Genomic DNA, 15448 nt, shown 5'->3' with positions numbered 1-15448 from the left:
GGCTGCAGGATGAGCCGCGTTCTTCCTAGTGACACACAAGGTGCAGTGCTGGCAATAATATTCAGCATCTCAAATGTTCTTTCTCACTTCTACCATTCCTCCTAGTCTTCCCCCTGCGTCTCTCTCTTTTCCTCCATCTTCTCTTTCTTTCTCACTATCTGCGTTTAACCTGGGCATTATCCTCAATCCTTCTCTCTCGTTTTCTCTTTACATTTCTTCTATTGCTCACCCTTGTTGTTATGCACTTTTCAACATCCGTCGTGCTCTCCCCTATCTCTTCCTCATGCCACAAAACGTCTTCTTTTTCCTCTTGTCTTTTCTCTTATTGATTGCTGCTTAGCTCTATTGGTTGGTCTTTCTGCCTCCCATATTCTTCCTCTTCGCTCTGTTTATTTTTCCTCGATTCATCTAATTTTTTCTTTACCTGCTCGTTCTTCACGGAATTAATCTGGATACTGATCTATCTTCCAATTTCTGATCAAGAACTGACATTTAGCCATAATTCTGGTGCATTATTCACTGCTTCAATATATTTCTCAAAGTTAATTTCAACCCCTGGAATTCTCTGCAAGTCCTTCCACTCTCTGCTAATATATATTTAAGGAGTGTCTATTGCATTCCAGTCCAAATAAAGTATGTGTTAATCACTCATTGTCGATTTGGTCTGCACACACGGAAATTCTTCTTCTTTTCTTGCTTCTGGATCAGCAACAATGGGACGGTGGGTTTTGCCTTTATAAATCTTCACGTCGTTCAGATGCAACCAAGCTCATCTTCCCTGAACCTTAACAGCAGAAGGGGACACTTCCTCAACACAGTATGGGCCATTAAAGCGAGGCGCATGGCACTTCCGTGTGAAAAATGTTGATCAGGGTCAGATCCCCAACATATAACTTAAGTGGTGGTAAAAGTTCACTTGGATTGGTCCCTGAATTTTCTTCTTGCATGTTCCTAGACCTTCCCCCATGATGCTTGACTTTATCTGAAATGAAAGAAATACTGGTAGTCATACATGTCAAATAATCATTTATCTCATCACCTAGAGTTTTGGTTACACTCTAGGCATCACTCCTAATCCTAGACAGAGGTGTAAGGGGTGTTCTTATTCAATGCCCTGTTACTAGCTAGTGCATGACGAGGTGGTGGTCCGACCCTGGCTGATTACGAACGGCATATAAGGCCAGGGATAAGCAATACAGCCATCCCTTTTTCAAAGTCAAATTTAATCTTGGCAATCCTCTCTTAGAGGAGGCCGTTGAGTCTCTCACATATCCTGTTCACTTGCAGGTGATACGCAGAAGAGAACTTGTGTTTTATAGTTAATAAAAGCCCTATTTGTTTGAAGAGCTCATTGACAAAATGTGGCCCATTATCGGATCTTAGCACTTCACACACACCCCACCTCGGGAAAACCTTGCATACTAAAAACTTTGCTGCACAAGTGGCATCAGGGTGTGAACACGGACCTGCTTCGGCCCACCTATAGAAGGGGGAAAACCACCACTAATATATACCTATATCGATTACATGTCTGCAGCATATCACATAGTCAATATGTAAATGCTGAAATGGACCATTTGGTCGAGGCATTACTCCTCTAATCATTCTCAGTGTATGTCGAGCAGTAAACTTTTGACACATGATGCAATTCACTATAAACAGTGCAACGTGTTCCAACAAATTAGGAATGAACCAATCTTCTGCAATATTGGCAGCAAGACTGTCTTAGTTACATGCGTGGGGTAATGCAGCTGCTCAAGAGCAACTTTTAATGAAGTTACATTGCATTACTGGATTTCCAGTGCTGTCATGTCACCATAAAGCTTCCGTGGGGGATAAAGAACACTCCCTTTGCTTCCATAGTTCTTGCTCTTCCTGTGGTGCACTTCCCTGAATCTCTATTACTTGGGTTATCGACAGTATATTAAACCCCTCCTGTACTAACATGGTTGTATTAATATTCACCGTATCAGAACTCAACATTTCTGGAGAATATGGAAACTTGTGGGGCTTCTATGTCTGTGGCTTCATTCCCACAAGAGATAAAGTCTGTTTGTTTAGTATGTGCTGCGCATTTTACAACGGCTATGGCTACAGGGAGTTGTAGTGCTTTAATGAGCCTATCCAATAAAGATGCATGCTGCACTGGAGAGCCGTCTGCGTGGAGATAGCCTCTCCTTTTCCAATGTGACAACCCTGCGTGTACGGTTGACGTCACATAGGCGGAGTCACTGTACACGTCACTTCCTGTCCTTCATATTTCTCTGGCGTGACAATGAGCGCTACTAATTCTGCTGCTTGTGCTGAAAAGTGAGACAGTATTCATGCACTTGCCACTACCTCAAATTCCCTACTTAGTCTGTGTCTTACTACTGCGGCGCTTGTATGCCATTCCCAACTAGTCAGATACATTCTTGAAAAAACCCATCAATAAAAAGAATTTCCCCTCCCGCCAAAGGATTCTCCTTCACACGGAGTATATCATCATAAAATTCAACATAGTTGGCACAGTCATGCACATGATCACCTTCGTCTACGGGTTCAGCTACTAATGTGGCTGGGTTTACTATTTTACATCTTACAATTTTAATCATTGGGTTAGAAATCATTACCTCATAAGCTGAGGCTCTTTGGGATGTCAATGTGCCTTTGGGTTTCTCGAGAATGGCAAATAGAGAATTCTCCATGCAAAGGGTCATAGAGCAGCCCATGATAATACTTGTGGACTTCTCAATTGCAAACACAGCAGCTGCCAAAGATTGTTTGCAAGGGAAGTGTCCTCTCATAACTGGGTCTAGAATCCCAATGTAATATGCTAAATGTTTGTACTCCAATGTTGTCCTTTGCATAAGTACTGTTACTGACCCATTTGTGTGTGAAAACAAATAAAATTCCTCTCCATAATTGGGAATCCCTAAAACTGGATCTGTACAAATTGCCCTTTTCAACTCCTCAAATCCTTCCTCCATTCCGTCAGACCATTCTAGTTTTGTTTTACCAACGTGTGCTTTCTTTAATGCTTGCAGAAGTGGCCTTGTGTATGTGCTATAATCAAACAACCAGGCTCTAACCTAATTGCACAAACTCAGAAACTGTTGCATAATAAGATCGTTGTCCTTGTCTTCCTTCTGTTCTCCCTCCCTTGCCTTGTCGCGCCTTGAAACACTTGAGTAGAGGCATGTTATTAATGCCATATCATGTCGTATATCTGTCTCACTGTGTTCGGATTTGATATTTTCATGATTGCCCCAGCTCTCTCAGGTGTCACTTTCTTTGCTTCATGTGAAATTAACTGACCTATGTATAACACCTCTTCTTAGCAACACTGTAATTTTTCCTTATCCACATTATATCTTTTGTCTGCTACAATAGTCATCAGTTGGATAGAGTCCTGCCTACACTCATCCTCTGTTTTACTGCAAATCAATAGTTCATCTACGTACTGTATCACTGCACTCTTGAGGTAGATATTGCCTAGATCCATCTGTAGGACTCTATTATAGATCGATGGGGACTCACAGTACCTTTGAGCCAAACAAGTGTGTTTTAGTTTTTTTGGCAAAACGTAAAGGAAGTCAAGTCTTGGGAGTCCTTGTGCAACGGGATTAAGAAAAACTATTGTCACAGGCTTAGGAACTAAAGGAAACTCAGAATCTACATCTGGTTAAGAAGTCTCAAATCCTGGATAAATCTCCAAGACCATGCTTTAGATATTTTAATCGGATACACTGTGATATTGCACTATGATTCTGATGGCACTAGAATCCCCTTATTCATCAGTCTTGAAATAGTCTGAAATATACCTTCATCAGTTTATCGAGACATGGGGTACTGTTTTGCTTGGAGTAAAATTGCTCCTGGCTTAAGCTTTATTTTATCCTTCCCTACCCCTTACAATAAACCTATGTCATAGGGGCCTGTGATCCATAGGGCACTCTGCACTTTTTCAAGACCTTCCTGAAAAAATACTGGTTGTTGCTGCATTATCGTCATTTTTTGTGGGACTTCCCTTTTTTCTATTCTTATACAGTATGTAATGCTCATGAAGAGCACCACTTCATCATCGCTTTGGTCTTCTCTGAACATATCGTCATCGGTTACGTCAGTCAGTCTGTATCCCTCCTCAAGAGCTATCACTGTTCTCCATGGTCTAGCCTCATCGTCTATCCCTGCGAGCATTGCCATCTCTCTACATATTATAGCTGCTTCCAACTCTATAGGAATATTCTGCCCACCTTCTTCCTCCATAGGTATTTGTGGTCTAAATAGAAACTCATCAGGTATTCTCACAATCTTCCCTACCAGGCCAGGTAAACATGTCAACAAAATTCTTACTCCATATAGAAAAATCTATGGGTCTACAGGAACGCCTCACAGAGCCACTTACCCTGTGAACACAAGTATGAACTCTCCCACATTTAAATAAGGTATTCCAGGAGTGGAACACACTATTCCTCGATCAGTAAATGAAATTGTCTTGTTAGGTTTCATCATTAAATCTCTTCCTAAAATGTTAACTAGTGTCTGTCATGAATATAACAAAGGAATAGACATGTCACTTTCTCCTACGGAGACCGGTAATTTATCAGTAAACGGAACTTGGCTTGTAGGTCCAGAGAACCCTTGAGCATGCATTCATGGCAATACCTGACATTGGATATTTTCCTTCTCGTATACACGAACGGGTTGCTCCAGTGTCTACAAGAAAAGAAAAGGATTTGCCTCCTATCGTCACATCGACGCTTGGTTCCTCTTGGGGGTCTAGTGTCACAGATAGTACTGAATACATAAAGTCACCCTGTGAGCTGTCCTATTGCGTGTGCAGGCTCACCCATGTCCCTGTGAAAGGATTTCCTCCTACCACAGTGACACCACATATTCTAGGCATCAACACTTGTCCTGTATTCGCATACTGCTGTGTCTACATAGGAGCTTGTTGCGACTGCCCTTGGGAAGGATTTATTTGTGCTTGTCCCTGTTGTGGCACCTGCTCTACTCGTGGTGCTTGTGTCTGATAAGATGTGTGATCTTGGGCAAAGCCTTATCTGGACTGTGTGCTATATGGCAGAGGATAAGCTGTCCCCCCTCTGGAAAACTGGCCATTTTGTGAATTCCCTCGGCTCTCGTATATGCACGCAATATGTCCTGTCATTCCACAATTCCAACATACTGGGGGAACCCTTCTGATAATCCCTCCTTGGTTATAACCTCCCTGAACACTCTGGTTCTCGTTCTGTGTGTTTCCAAACCCACCTTGGCTATTCTGAAATTCGCCTCCTCTAACCTATCCCTTTGCCCCATGGCATAAACCCATACCCAATTTGGTCCATTGGGCACAGATTATTTGCCTGTGATGTACCCTTTGCTTTCTGCATTCCCATTCCTTCTCTGCTTGTCAATACTGCCCCTTCTATGGCACATGTTGACAACTTTTTCTGAACAGACTTCGCTTCCTCAATCTTTCTATTTTCTATTTTCATCTTTCTTGTTGTTTTTCTCTTGTAATAACCGGCAGTGGTGTACTATTGTGAACTGTATCTCAGCCCATGGCCCTGCTTCCATTCCCGCTTGTTTTTTCATCTGCCTATGTACTGGTTCAGGCAAGCCCTGACATAAAATATGGTAAAATAAGGCTGCTGCCTTTTCCCATTGTACGCAAGTTTCAAGCTGCATTCCGCCTCAATATCCTGAATATAGCAATAGGATCTTCATCTTCTTTCATTTAACGTTTCAAAATTGCACTCTTATCTGATGTGTCAGGATACTGTACCATGAGAGCCCTCCAGACATCTGCCCTCCAGTTATTGAATGGTGGTCCATCATGCGCTGCATTTTGTACAGTTACACTTGAATATCCCGCTTTTCTCTATATGTCATCAGCCCTCTCTCCAAGAATTGCTGCCATGAGACCTTTTATGTCCCCTTTGCCAGCGTATTTCCTCCTGTCATTTTCTCTAATTCATATATCTATTTCCCAGCCCCTGATGTCAAACTAGGGAGCTTAGATTTTAAGTTATCCTTGTCCATCTATTGCCATGGAATATATTGCGGTCTTGCTCCCCCCTTCTTTAACCAGGGGAACTGCGAGAACCCCATCCCATAGTTGGATCCCACTATTAGTCTATCCATGGCAGGGACAAACGTCCCAATCTATCTCCTTGTCGGAAAATAACCTTAACCTGCTTAAATATGGTGGAGAATCTCCCTTCTCACTACACGATTGTCCTTGGGGACGCTCACACTATGCTATGAGATCTGGCTTTCTGTCTTTAGACTGTTCCAGATCTGACCATCTCACTTCCTTATCCATTTGTCGGCTTCCTACAGGGGTGCACACACTCCCTATTTCTGCCCTAAAACCTAACTTTCTTTCCTCGTCCGACATGCCTAGGCCCCAACTAGTATGACTAACATCCTCCTTGCCTTTGTCTAAGTTCAATCTGCTCAAAGACATTGCTCGATGTCCATCAATAAACAGGTTTTCTTCCTCACTTTGTGATCAAAGTACTGGGAATCGATCATTGTTCCCTCGAGTTCCATACTCGCTATTTCGTCTTAATTGCTGATAGACCTTATTGATTCTTTCTCCAATGTTTTCCGCATTATCTCTTTCTTCTTCTAGGGCTGCCCTGGATGCTGCTGGCATTACTTCCTTTATCAGAAGAATCTCTTCCACTCTATCCGATTGTATTTCTGGGCTCTGTCTCATTTGTTCTTTATGAATAAGACTGGTATCTGAACCTCACTTCCTCCTTTTTCCCTCTATTTCTTCATTTACTTCCCTTTCACTTTCTCGCATCTCTTCTAACTCTTTCTTCCTCTTGCCTTCATTCTTTCCTCCTTACTCCTTCTCTTCATTCTCCTTCTCTTCTTCTCTGTAACCTTTTGTCCCTTAATCGTTGTGCTTCTTCCTCCTTTCTCGTTCTTTCCATCCTGTCCCTCTCTTCTATCGCTCTTTGTCGCACTTTCTTTGTTCCTCTGCTCGTTTTACCTTTTTCTCCTGTTCCTCTTGATATATTTGTTCTCTCCGCACTGGCTTTTCTTTCTTTGCTCATCTTCCTTTAAACTCCTCTCTCATTCATTATCTTTCCTTTTCTTTCCTTTCTTGTCTGTCCTTATCTTCTCTTTGCTTAACTTCCTCGATACTTTTCCCATCTATTTTGATTACTATGTGCTCCCATCCATTAGTTTTGTATGAGTGTTACCTCATCAGGCTTATCTTTTTCTCCTTTCCATGTCTTGATTTATCCATCTATATCTGTCGACAAATTCGACCATTCGCTTCTTTCTTCCTTGTCTTGTATGAATTTATAAATATCTTCCTTTATTTTATTCTCTTCCGGACTATCGTCACTACTGTAAGCAGGGGGTTCATAGATCGGATTACTATACCACGTCGCTGCTCTTAATTCCTTTAAAGGATATACTCCTATCTCTTCCGTAGCAACACTTTACCTTAGGCATAGTAAGGGGAGCTAAGGGCTCAACGCAGTCCCCCTTATGCTGATTAAGCATCCACTCCTCAGGTGGCGGGTCTTCTCTTTCCTCTTGATACATCTTCCAAAGTTCTAAAATTGCTAATCTTTGCTCTAATTTCTTCCTTGTGTACGTGGCGTGCAAGTATGTGGTCATGTTTTGCAATAACGCTCTTGACAACGATGCCCCTTGTGGCCATGGCATGAACATTTTATCTGCGGTTCCCTTTACCCATTTCGCCCTGTACTGTTTGAGCTTGGGTGCGTGTTTCGGCATTGTCTTGCATAAGTGCATGAGGAGAGTGTCACCCATAATGACAAGTCTCAATTGACTGTCAATACTTACCAGATCATTAAATAAACCTTTTTATTTTGACTTAAATCACACTTTTAACTTTTTAAAACAACAATTATGAGCAAGCACCATCAATCACTGCTCAGTCCTCTAATTTCAATGACCTATCTATTCTTTTGATTGGGGCCAATATTTTCGCTGTACTTTATCTTTAATCACTGTTACTTCTTCACAATTCTATTGCTCCTCGATACTTTATTCAACAAACAACATTTAGACTAGTCAGACATTTACACATTTATAAAACACTGTGATCACCTTCCCACTTATCTATGTCTCATTCATAAATACAGGGTACTTCTTCTCTCGCCTTTATATTACCCTGGTCCTTCATTATATGGACTACTACAATTGGTTGGCACGCTTGTGCCAGATCTGGAACATTCGGTTCACTTAGCAGCACCTAAACCTAGACGCAGGTGCAAGGAGATGGGGCATGACACTACCTCTCCGCCCAATTAGCCAAGAAGCTCTCATTGCCCATGCCTTCTGCCATGAGGATAGTCTTTGAACTTGGCCTTGCACAATATCCTTGTTTAGAATACATGGGAGTGAGAGCACTCACTAGCATGTTCTGGGACTCCAAGTTCGAACTCTATTTTAATCCTTGGCTCATGTGACAGGAGACCTAGATTTGGTCAATTTTGCTGCTTTTAAATGCTTTCAATGAATTAAACTTGGCACTCTTGGTGTTCTTTCTTTGCACCTTAACAAGGGATGATTCATCCTTGCACGTTAGCTCATTTCCAGAATAGATAGCTGACCTTGGCTGCTTCCGTCTTGACTCCAGGCCAGACAGCCTCATCTTGCAGCTCCACGATTCTGCTTATTCTTGCTGCGACACAGCTATCCCTTCCGGCTTCATGGGTTCTGGATTACTAAATTCATGATAATGAAGTCCAGCTTCTATACAATGGTGGCTTTGCCTGCGTTCTACTCACTACGGATAGCCAGCTTCTATGATGACTTAGTCTACCTTGCGTTTCAGCATCTGTACATTTATTGAATGGATGATTTTCTGCAACACTTGTGCAAAAGTAATCTTCTTTTTTTGTATTTAAAAGTTCACTCGATTCTTTACTTCATCATTAGTTTCTTTAGGATCTATACATCCTCTTCGGTCAGTATCTCGGGACGTCGTGCATACTTTTTGTGACGTCACTGGCTTTTTTCTGCTCTTTCTCATATTCCTTCAGGGAGTTCCTCCCTTAGGTTGTCATCACTTCGGGGATACATTTGGTAGGGTTGTCTCAACAAGTATCTTCTTTCGAACACACTCTCCGGTATTGGCACAACTGCTGGTGTCAAACACGGTACAGTCTCAGGTCCCCAATGTATGGGAGGAAGGGGGGCAGGGTTTCTTGCAGAGGCATGCAGTTGTTCCTCTACAATTTCATCCGCATAACACTGAAAATTGGAACAGAAAGTAGCAATGCGGTGGGCAAGAGGTGCCATGTAGTGGTTGAAAATCCAGGGAGAGAGATTAGACCCCTGGGGAACACCCCAAGTAGAGAGAGAGAGATAGAAGAGAGGAAAGACCCCAATTGGACCTGAGAGGGGTCCGTCAATGAGAGAGGAGGTCAACCATCCCAGGACCCGATCGGTGATACCCAGGTTGTCAAAAAGGCGATTGAGCAGGGTGACATGGTTGACTGTATCAAAAGCAGAGGATAGATCGAGGAGCAGGACAGAAGGGAGATTAAAGTCATGATTGGAGAGCAGGTCTTGAAGGTTGTTCAGGAGAGCAGTTTCCATGGTTCTGGCAGCTTTGAAGCCAGACTGGTGGTCGTGGAGACAACCAACAGATTCAGTATGCAGATTAAGCTGGCAGATGGCCAGCTTTTCCAAGGAGTTTGCCCAGTAAACGAGTGATGGAAATCAGGCGATAGTTAGCCAGCGAGGAAGTATCGGCCGGGGGTTTCTTTAGAAGGGAGTGCACAAGGGAGTGATTGAGGGGGGAGGGGAAAGTTCCAGTGGCAAAGGAGTGATTACAAAAATCAGCCAAGGCTGGAGCAAGGGTGTTGATGTGGTCCTTGATGGTTCTGGATGAGCAAAGGAGAACCTGCTTTGACAAGACCTTCATAGATCGGACTTGTCTAGAAACATCATCAGGGGTGTACAGGGGAAAGGAGGAGAAAGGAGAAGGAGAGACGGCCTCAGATGGGCCAGGAGTGATAGAGGAGGAAAAGGAGTAGGTAGAGAGCAAGAGGGTGGACAGGATGTCCTGAGTTTTAGTGGTGAAATGGCAAGCCAAGGCTGTGCAGAGGGCCTGGCAGGGAATGGGAGAGATAGAGACTCCAGCTCCTTGCAAATTTTGAAAGGTTCAGCCGAGTTGTTAGATGCCGCAGAGATGCAGGCTTGGACGTAGGCTCTCTTGTTAGAGAGGACAGAGAGTCTATACTGCCTTTGGAGCAGGCGGCAGGCCAGTTTGTCAGGTGGTGCACCCAGTGCCCTCCACTTCCGCTCCACCACCCCACACTTGCATTTAAGGGTGGCACGGTCTGAGTCGTACGAAGAGTTGTACTTGGATTTGGGCTTCAAGCAGCTCCTCATGACAGGGGCAAGGACATCCAGAGTGTTAGAGATAGAGAGATGAAGGTTAGAGAGGGCTGTGTCAGGATGTGAGTCAACCAAAGGTGCAGGAGGAGGAGAGGAAGTAGAGCCGAAAGCCTCAAATAACACACGCTTCTTGGGTTGGATGACCGAGAAGGTAGGTGGCAGTGCAGGAGTCAGCTTCACCTGTGGGGTAGCGAGAGAGAGGCGGGAGGATAGGAGAGTGTGATCTCTCCAATAGAGAGGAGTGGTGAAAAGGTTAGAGAGGGGGAGGTGTGAGGAGATCAGAACATCCAGGTTGTGCCCTGCAGAGTCGGACCAGAGGGAAGAATAGAGAGAGAGAGAGAGAATCGCAGAGGTTGCGAAATAGTCCTGAAAAATTGTTGGTAGCATCCAGGTGGATGTTCAGGTCTGCAAGGAGGAGAAGTTGAAAGGTAGAGGCAAGGAGATAGGAGCAGAGCTCAGCCCACTCAGAGTGGAAGAGGGCAGCCTGGCCGTGCAGCCTGTTGATAGTGGCCACAGTGAGAGCGAGGCCAGGAGAAATAGAGAGCCTGCAGACCAGGCATTCAAAGGAGGAGAAAGTCCTGCATTGGAATGACCGAAGAAGGGATCCACTCCGGGAAAATCAAGGCTACACCTCCACCAGGACGGCATGTACTGGGTTCAGAGAGGACCTTGTAGCTATCAGGAAGGAGAGTGTCAAAACTCATGACAGAGCTGGCCATGAACCAAGTCTTGGTGTGACTAAGTACATCCAAATCAAGCTCTTCCAGGAGACGGCAAATATCAGAGGACTGTTGACAGCTGAATGAGAGTTTGGAATAGCGTTGTGGATCAGGTTGCCACATTTGAAGGATTTCAGGGGAGGGGTACAGGCCACAGGTACGCCCTACGGAAGTGTTGAAGGTGCCTGAGGATGGGCAGACGAGGAAGGAAGAGAAGGCAGGGTAGTCAGAGAGGAAGAAGAGAGTGCCAGAGGGGAGGTGGAGGGGGAGGCAACAGGGTGGCTGGAGAAGCAGCAGGGGGTGCCGAAGAGGTGTCTGCCAGAGGAGCCAGAGAGGGTTAGAAGGGATAGCAGGAGAGGAAAGGAAGTTGATAAGGTGCGAGAAGCGTCTATCAAAAAGGAGGAGATTGGCCTGTGGGCCCTGGACCAAGATGGTGCCATTTAAGTAGACATTAATGATGGTCTTAGAGGAGTGGAAGGGGCCAGGAGTACCTCCCACCGGGTGCTACCATTAATGGGAGAATAAGAAAAAGGAGAGAGAACTGAGATTACATGGGGGGTCCGTAGGCCTGGAGAGGGAACAACAAAGAGTATGTTGGTAAGGGTCTGTCTGGAGGAAGCATTGGTGTAGGTATAACCGATAGGGAGGCCTGGGTTGGAAGCCAGGATGTCCCTTTTGAGCTTCTTCTGGCCAGACTTAGTGAGAGGGATAGGATAGTCAATAGAAAAGCAGTTAGAAAAGATAGGTGAGACAGAGAGCACCATAGGGGGGAGAAAAGAGAGGGGCGGGAGCCAAGCAGGGGGGCAGACAGGAGGTTGCGATGGGTGGGCATAAAAGGGAGGGGAGCACAACAAAGAACAAGAATGGACCTATAAATCAGATTTACTACAGAACCAACAGCAAAGCACAGAGAACAACAGGTAAACATGGACGTAAAGAATGCAGATGTAATACAGAACCAAAAGCAATGAACAGAGCACACAGGGGACCTAGAGGTAAAGAATGCAGATGGTGGATTAACCTCTTTAGACGTCAGTGGCTTAAACGTTTGTTTATTATGGTCTATGCAGGAAATGACAGTTGTACGTTGCAGTTTGTTTACACCATTTGGTCTTCTGCAAGAAAGATCTAATGTCTTGAGGCGTAGAGTGATACACAAATGACAGAGGCATATACTAAATCTTTTAAATGCAATTTCAATGGGGAGCCCTGTTCAGCTGCATCATCTGGTTCCTTGCGACACTGTTTAAGGGTTTTGGTATTGCTGTTTATTCAAAAAATGACTGAAGTATTAGCAGGCTCTATTTTTGAGGAAGTGTCAGTAATAACTACCACAGCAATATGGGGTTGCAGGTGCAACAAAGTCCCCCAATGGTTCTTCTAAAACTTCGGAATATTAATATTAACATCCCACTCAGGGGTGTAAATCGTGGGTGAAAAAACATGGGGTGGTATAAGTTCACTGCAGCCTGGAGACCAGGGCCAAGGGCTGACAACCGCTGGGGCTAAAAAGGGTATCCCTATACAAAGGTGTAGAGGGACGATACAGGTGGGGTCTTTGTATGTCACAGGCTTTTACAACTTGATTGCTAGGGGTGTTTGGAGAATTTTGAAACACTTTGGACCACCTGAGCTTGTTAACTGTTTTTTCAAAATAGTTTGGAGACTCATGCAATCCAGATAACATGAGGTGGTTCCTGTGTGCAGGTGTTTTTTATATGTAGACCTCTTGTCTTCGGAATGTCTGTTGATAGGGCCACAGAGATCTTATGCGCTAGGACTTCTTCCTTGTGTGATTCCCAAAACCCTAAAATAAAAATATTTAAAAAAAAGGATTTGTGTAAGTAGTTACAGTGATATATGCAGATGTTAACCTGCATACGTAAGAACAAAAATGGTTTTGTTAGTAGCTGAGTAACCATACAAACGTGAGGATTGGAGATGTGAAGGTGCACACAGGTCTAGATTGTTGTGTTCATACGGAAATCACGTGTACATTCAATAAATATAGGGTATGTATTCAAGGTGCTCCCAGTTAGTAGAGTGCTACCTCTACTGAATATATGTTAGTCTGGGTGGTTTACCGTGGCATCACAAGGAACAAACTGAGGCACAGCAGTAAGCAAATAGATATTTTTGCTATAATCATTAAATACATTCAATCACATCATTCAAATTAATATGGTACATCTGTCTGTAATTATGGTAACAATATGTGAATACATACATGTTTACAATAAGTCCAAGTGACAAATAGCAATTCAAGTCCCATTCAAAATTCATCCCCCGAGGGTACATAGAGTCAAGTATCTCTATCCAAAACATTTCTCTTTGCTGGAGAAGCTTGGTCAAATGTCCACCCCTTCTTGGGAGTTTGACATGTTCCAAGGTTACAAATTGAATCTGGGCAATGGAATGTTTTTGTGCATCAAAGTGTTGGGGCACTGGGGATTTGATAGAATGATTATGAATATTCGACTTCTGTTCTCCCCATCTTGTTTTCGCTTTTCGACTTGTAAGCCCCACGTAGTAAACACCACATGGGCATTTATGCCATACATAATATTCATTGTATCGCAAGTGGAAGTATGCATTAATGCGATCTTCTGTCCACTAAGTGGGTGGTGAATGGAATTCCCTTTCATTACATTATGGCAGTAACTGCAATTATTGCATGGTATGGTACCTCTGAATTGTCCTTTTGTTTTCTTGGTTCTTTGGCTGAAATCTGATTTAATCAGATGATCCTTCAATGATCTGCTTTTACTGTAGGCAAACGGAGTTGACGACCAACTCGCCCCAAACAGACTAGAGCGAGCACTCTAATAGAGAAACGCTGACCGGCTGCTTAGCGACGCTGTTGGTGCAATGCAGCAGTCAGTGCAGGACATGCGAGCGGTTTTCCCATCGAGGAGCAGCTTTCAAGTAGCGTAGGTACGTTTTTGCGAGACGCAATGCTAAAACATACACTCATGATTCCATTAAGCTCTTGATAGTGAATCTCATATACTCTCTTTAGGATCACGTTTTCCAAGATCCATTAATTATCTGCAACAACTCGTGCACCAGGTCGCTGGGATGACCAGAGTTCAAGGAAACCAGGCAGCATCCGACACGCATACCCGCAGTCACTCGAAGGTAGGCATTCTGCCTCATCACTTACTCCAGGGCAATGGACAAGTTTACAGATCGGGTTACCTTATGTAACATCATCATTATTGTTATTTTTCAGAGCACAACCGAAGCATTTAAAGGAGAACAGGATCAGCATCACTGAATGTGTGTTGTCACATATATTCTGACACAGTACAGACCGCACCACCGGTAAGCCTCTTTAAACAGAAATACGTTCAATAAGGTATCACAGATTACAGGCGGTGCGCAGGGGGACCCAGCGCTCTAAACAGCGCTTTGTCCCTCTGCTCAGCTCCATCTGAAAATAATGGAACATGTAAGACACACTTGACTTTATTCTTACTTCACAGCTACAAAATCACGTTTTACCAGTTTAGGCCAACAGCCTACGGCAGATGACCAATCTGAAGGTTAGTGAACATCGGCTTTGGCCCAAAAAGAAAATCCAATATCTTAAACCTGAAGAAGGGCGAGACACGCCCGAAACGCCTAGTTTTAGATAGGGCATTCCACTCTCAATCTACTTATAGAGAGCAGAAATTGACCACTATCAAGATAATTGGATTGCAATAAATGTGAAACACAGTTTGTGACATGTGAATTGAATATGTAAACAAGATCGTTTGGCTATTGAATGATTAACCTTTGTTTCTTTTGAAAATGAACACAAAATGCATATACTTATATGTGAAATAATTGAATATTGATTTTTTTACTTGCACTGTGAAAATATACAGATAAAAATCACTAAATTTACCGTCTATGTGAACAGTTATTAATTTTAATGATGTGATTGAATTTATTTAATGATTATAGCAAAAAAATCTATTTGCTTACTGCTGTGCCTCAGTTTGTTCCTCGTGATGCTACGATGAACCACCCAGGCTAACCATACAAACGTACCCACTGGTCGAGCGGTAGTGCCTATGGGGTCAGGGTTAGAGTTTTGCGAGGGAACCTTTCAGAGAAGTGTGACCAAATCATATCCCCAAATTATTGCATTGAAGTGGGGCAATAGTCATAGACTCTGACTATCAGTGGTAGGTCAAGGTGTTGCTATTTAATCATAGTGATCAGAACTTTGTAGTTCATATAGGGGACCCAGTAGCACAATGTGTTTGTGCTGTGAGAAATACCTCCTGAGAATGGTGAAGGAAACTGTAAATCTCAGCCTTACTGAGGAAGGAGACTGGGGACAACTCTTG

General features: G+C 43.5%; 1 long non-coding RNA gene across 1 annotated transcript in view; it reads left to right on the top strand.

The window, feature by feature from the left end:
- Positions 1-14493, top strand: part of LOC138510418 (uncharacterized) — a 380472-nt gene extending 365979 nt beyond the window's left edge. Inside the window, exons 2-4 of the long non-coding RNA XR_011280381.1 lie at positions 13881-14042; positions 14128-14246; positions 14341-14493. This is a non-coding gene — a long non-coding RNA (uncharacterized lncRNA). The remainder of the gene's footprint in view (positions 1-13880; positions 14043-14127; positions 14247-14340) is intronic.
- The last annotated feature ends 955 nt before the right edge of the window (positions 14494-15448 follow it).

The sequence above is a fragment of the Ambystoma mexicanum genome, chromosome 6p, assembly GCF_040938575.1.
Source record: "Ambystoma mexicanum isolate Mex_15411 chromosome 6p, UKY_AmexF1_1, whole genome shotgun sequence".
Taxonomy (NCBI): Eukaryota; Metazoa; Chordata; class Amphibia; order Caudata; family Ambystomatidae; genus Ambystoma; species Ambystoma mexicanum.
The sequence above is the reverse complement of the archived record's forward strand: the minus strand, read 5'-3'. Positions and strand labels throughout refer to the sequence as shown.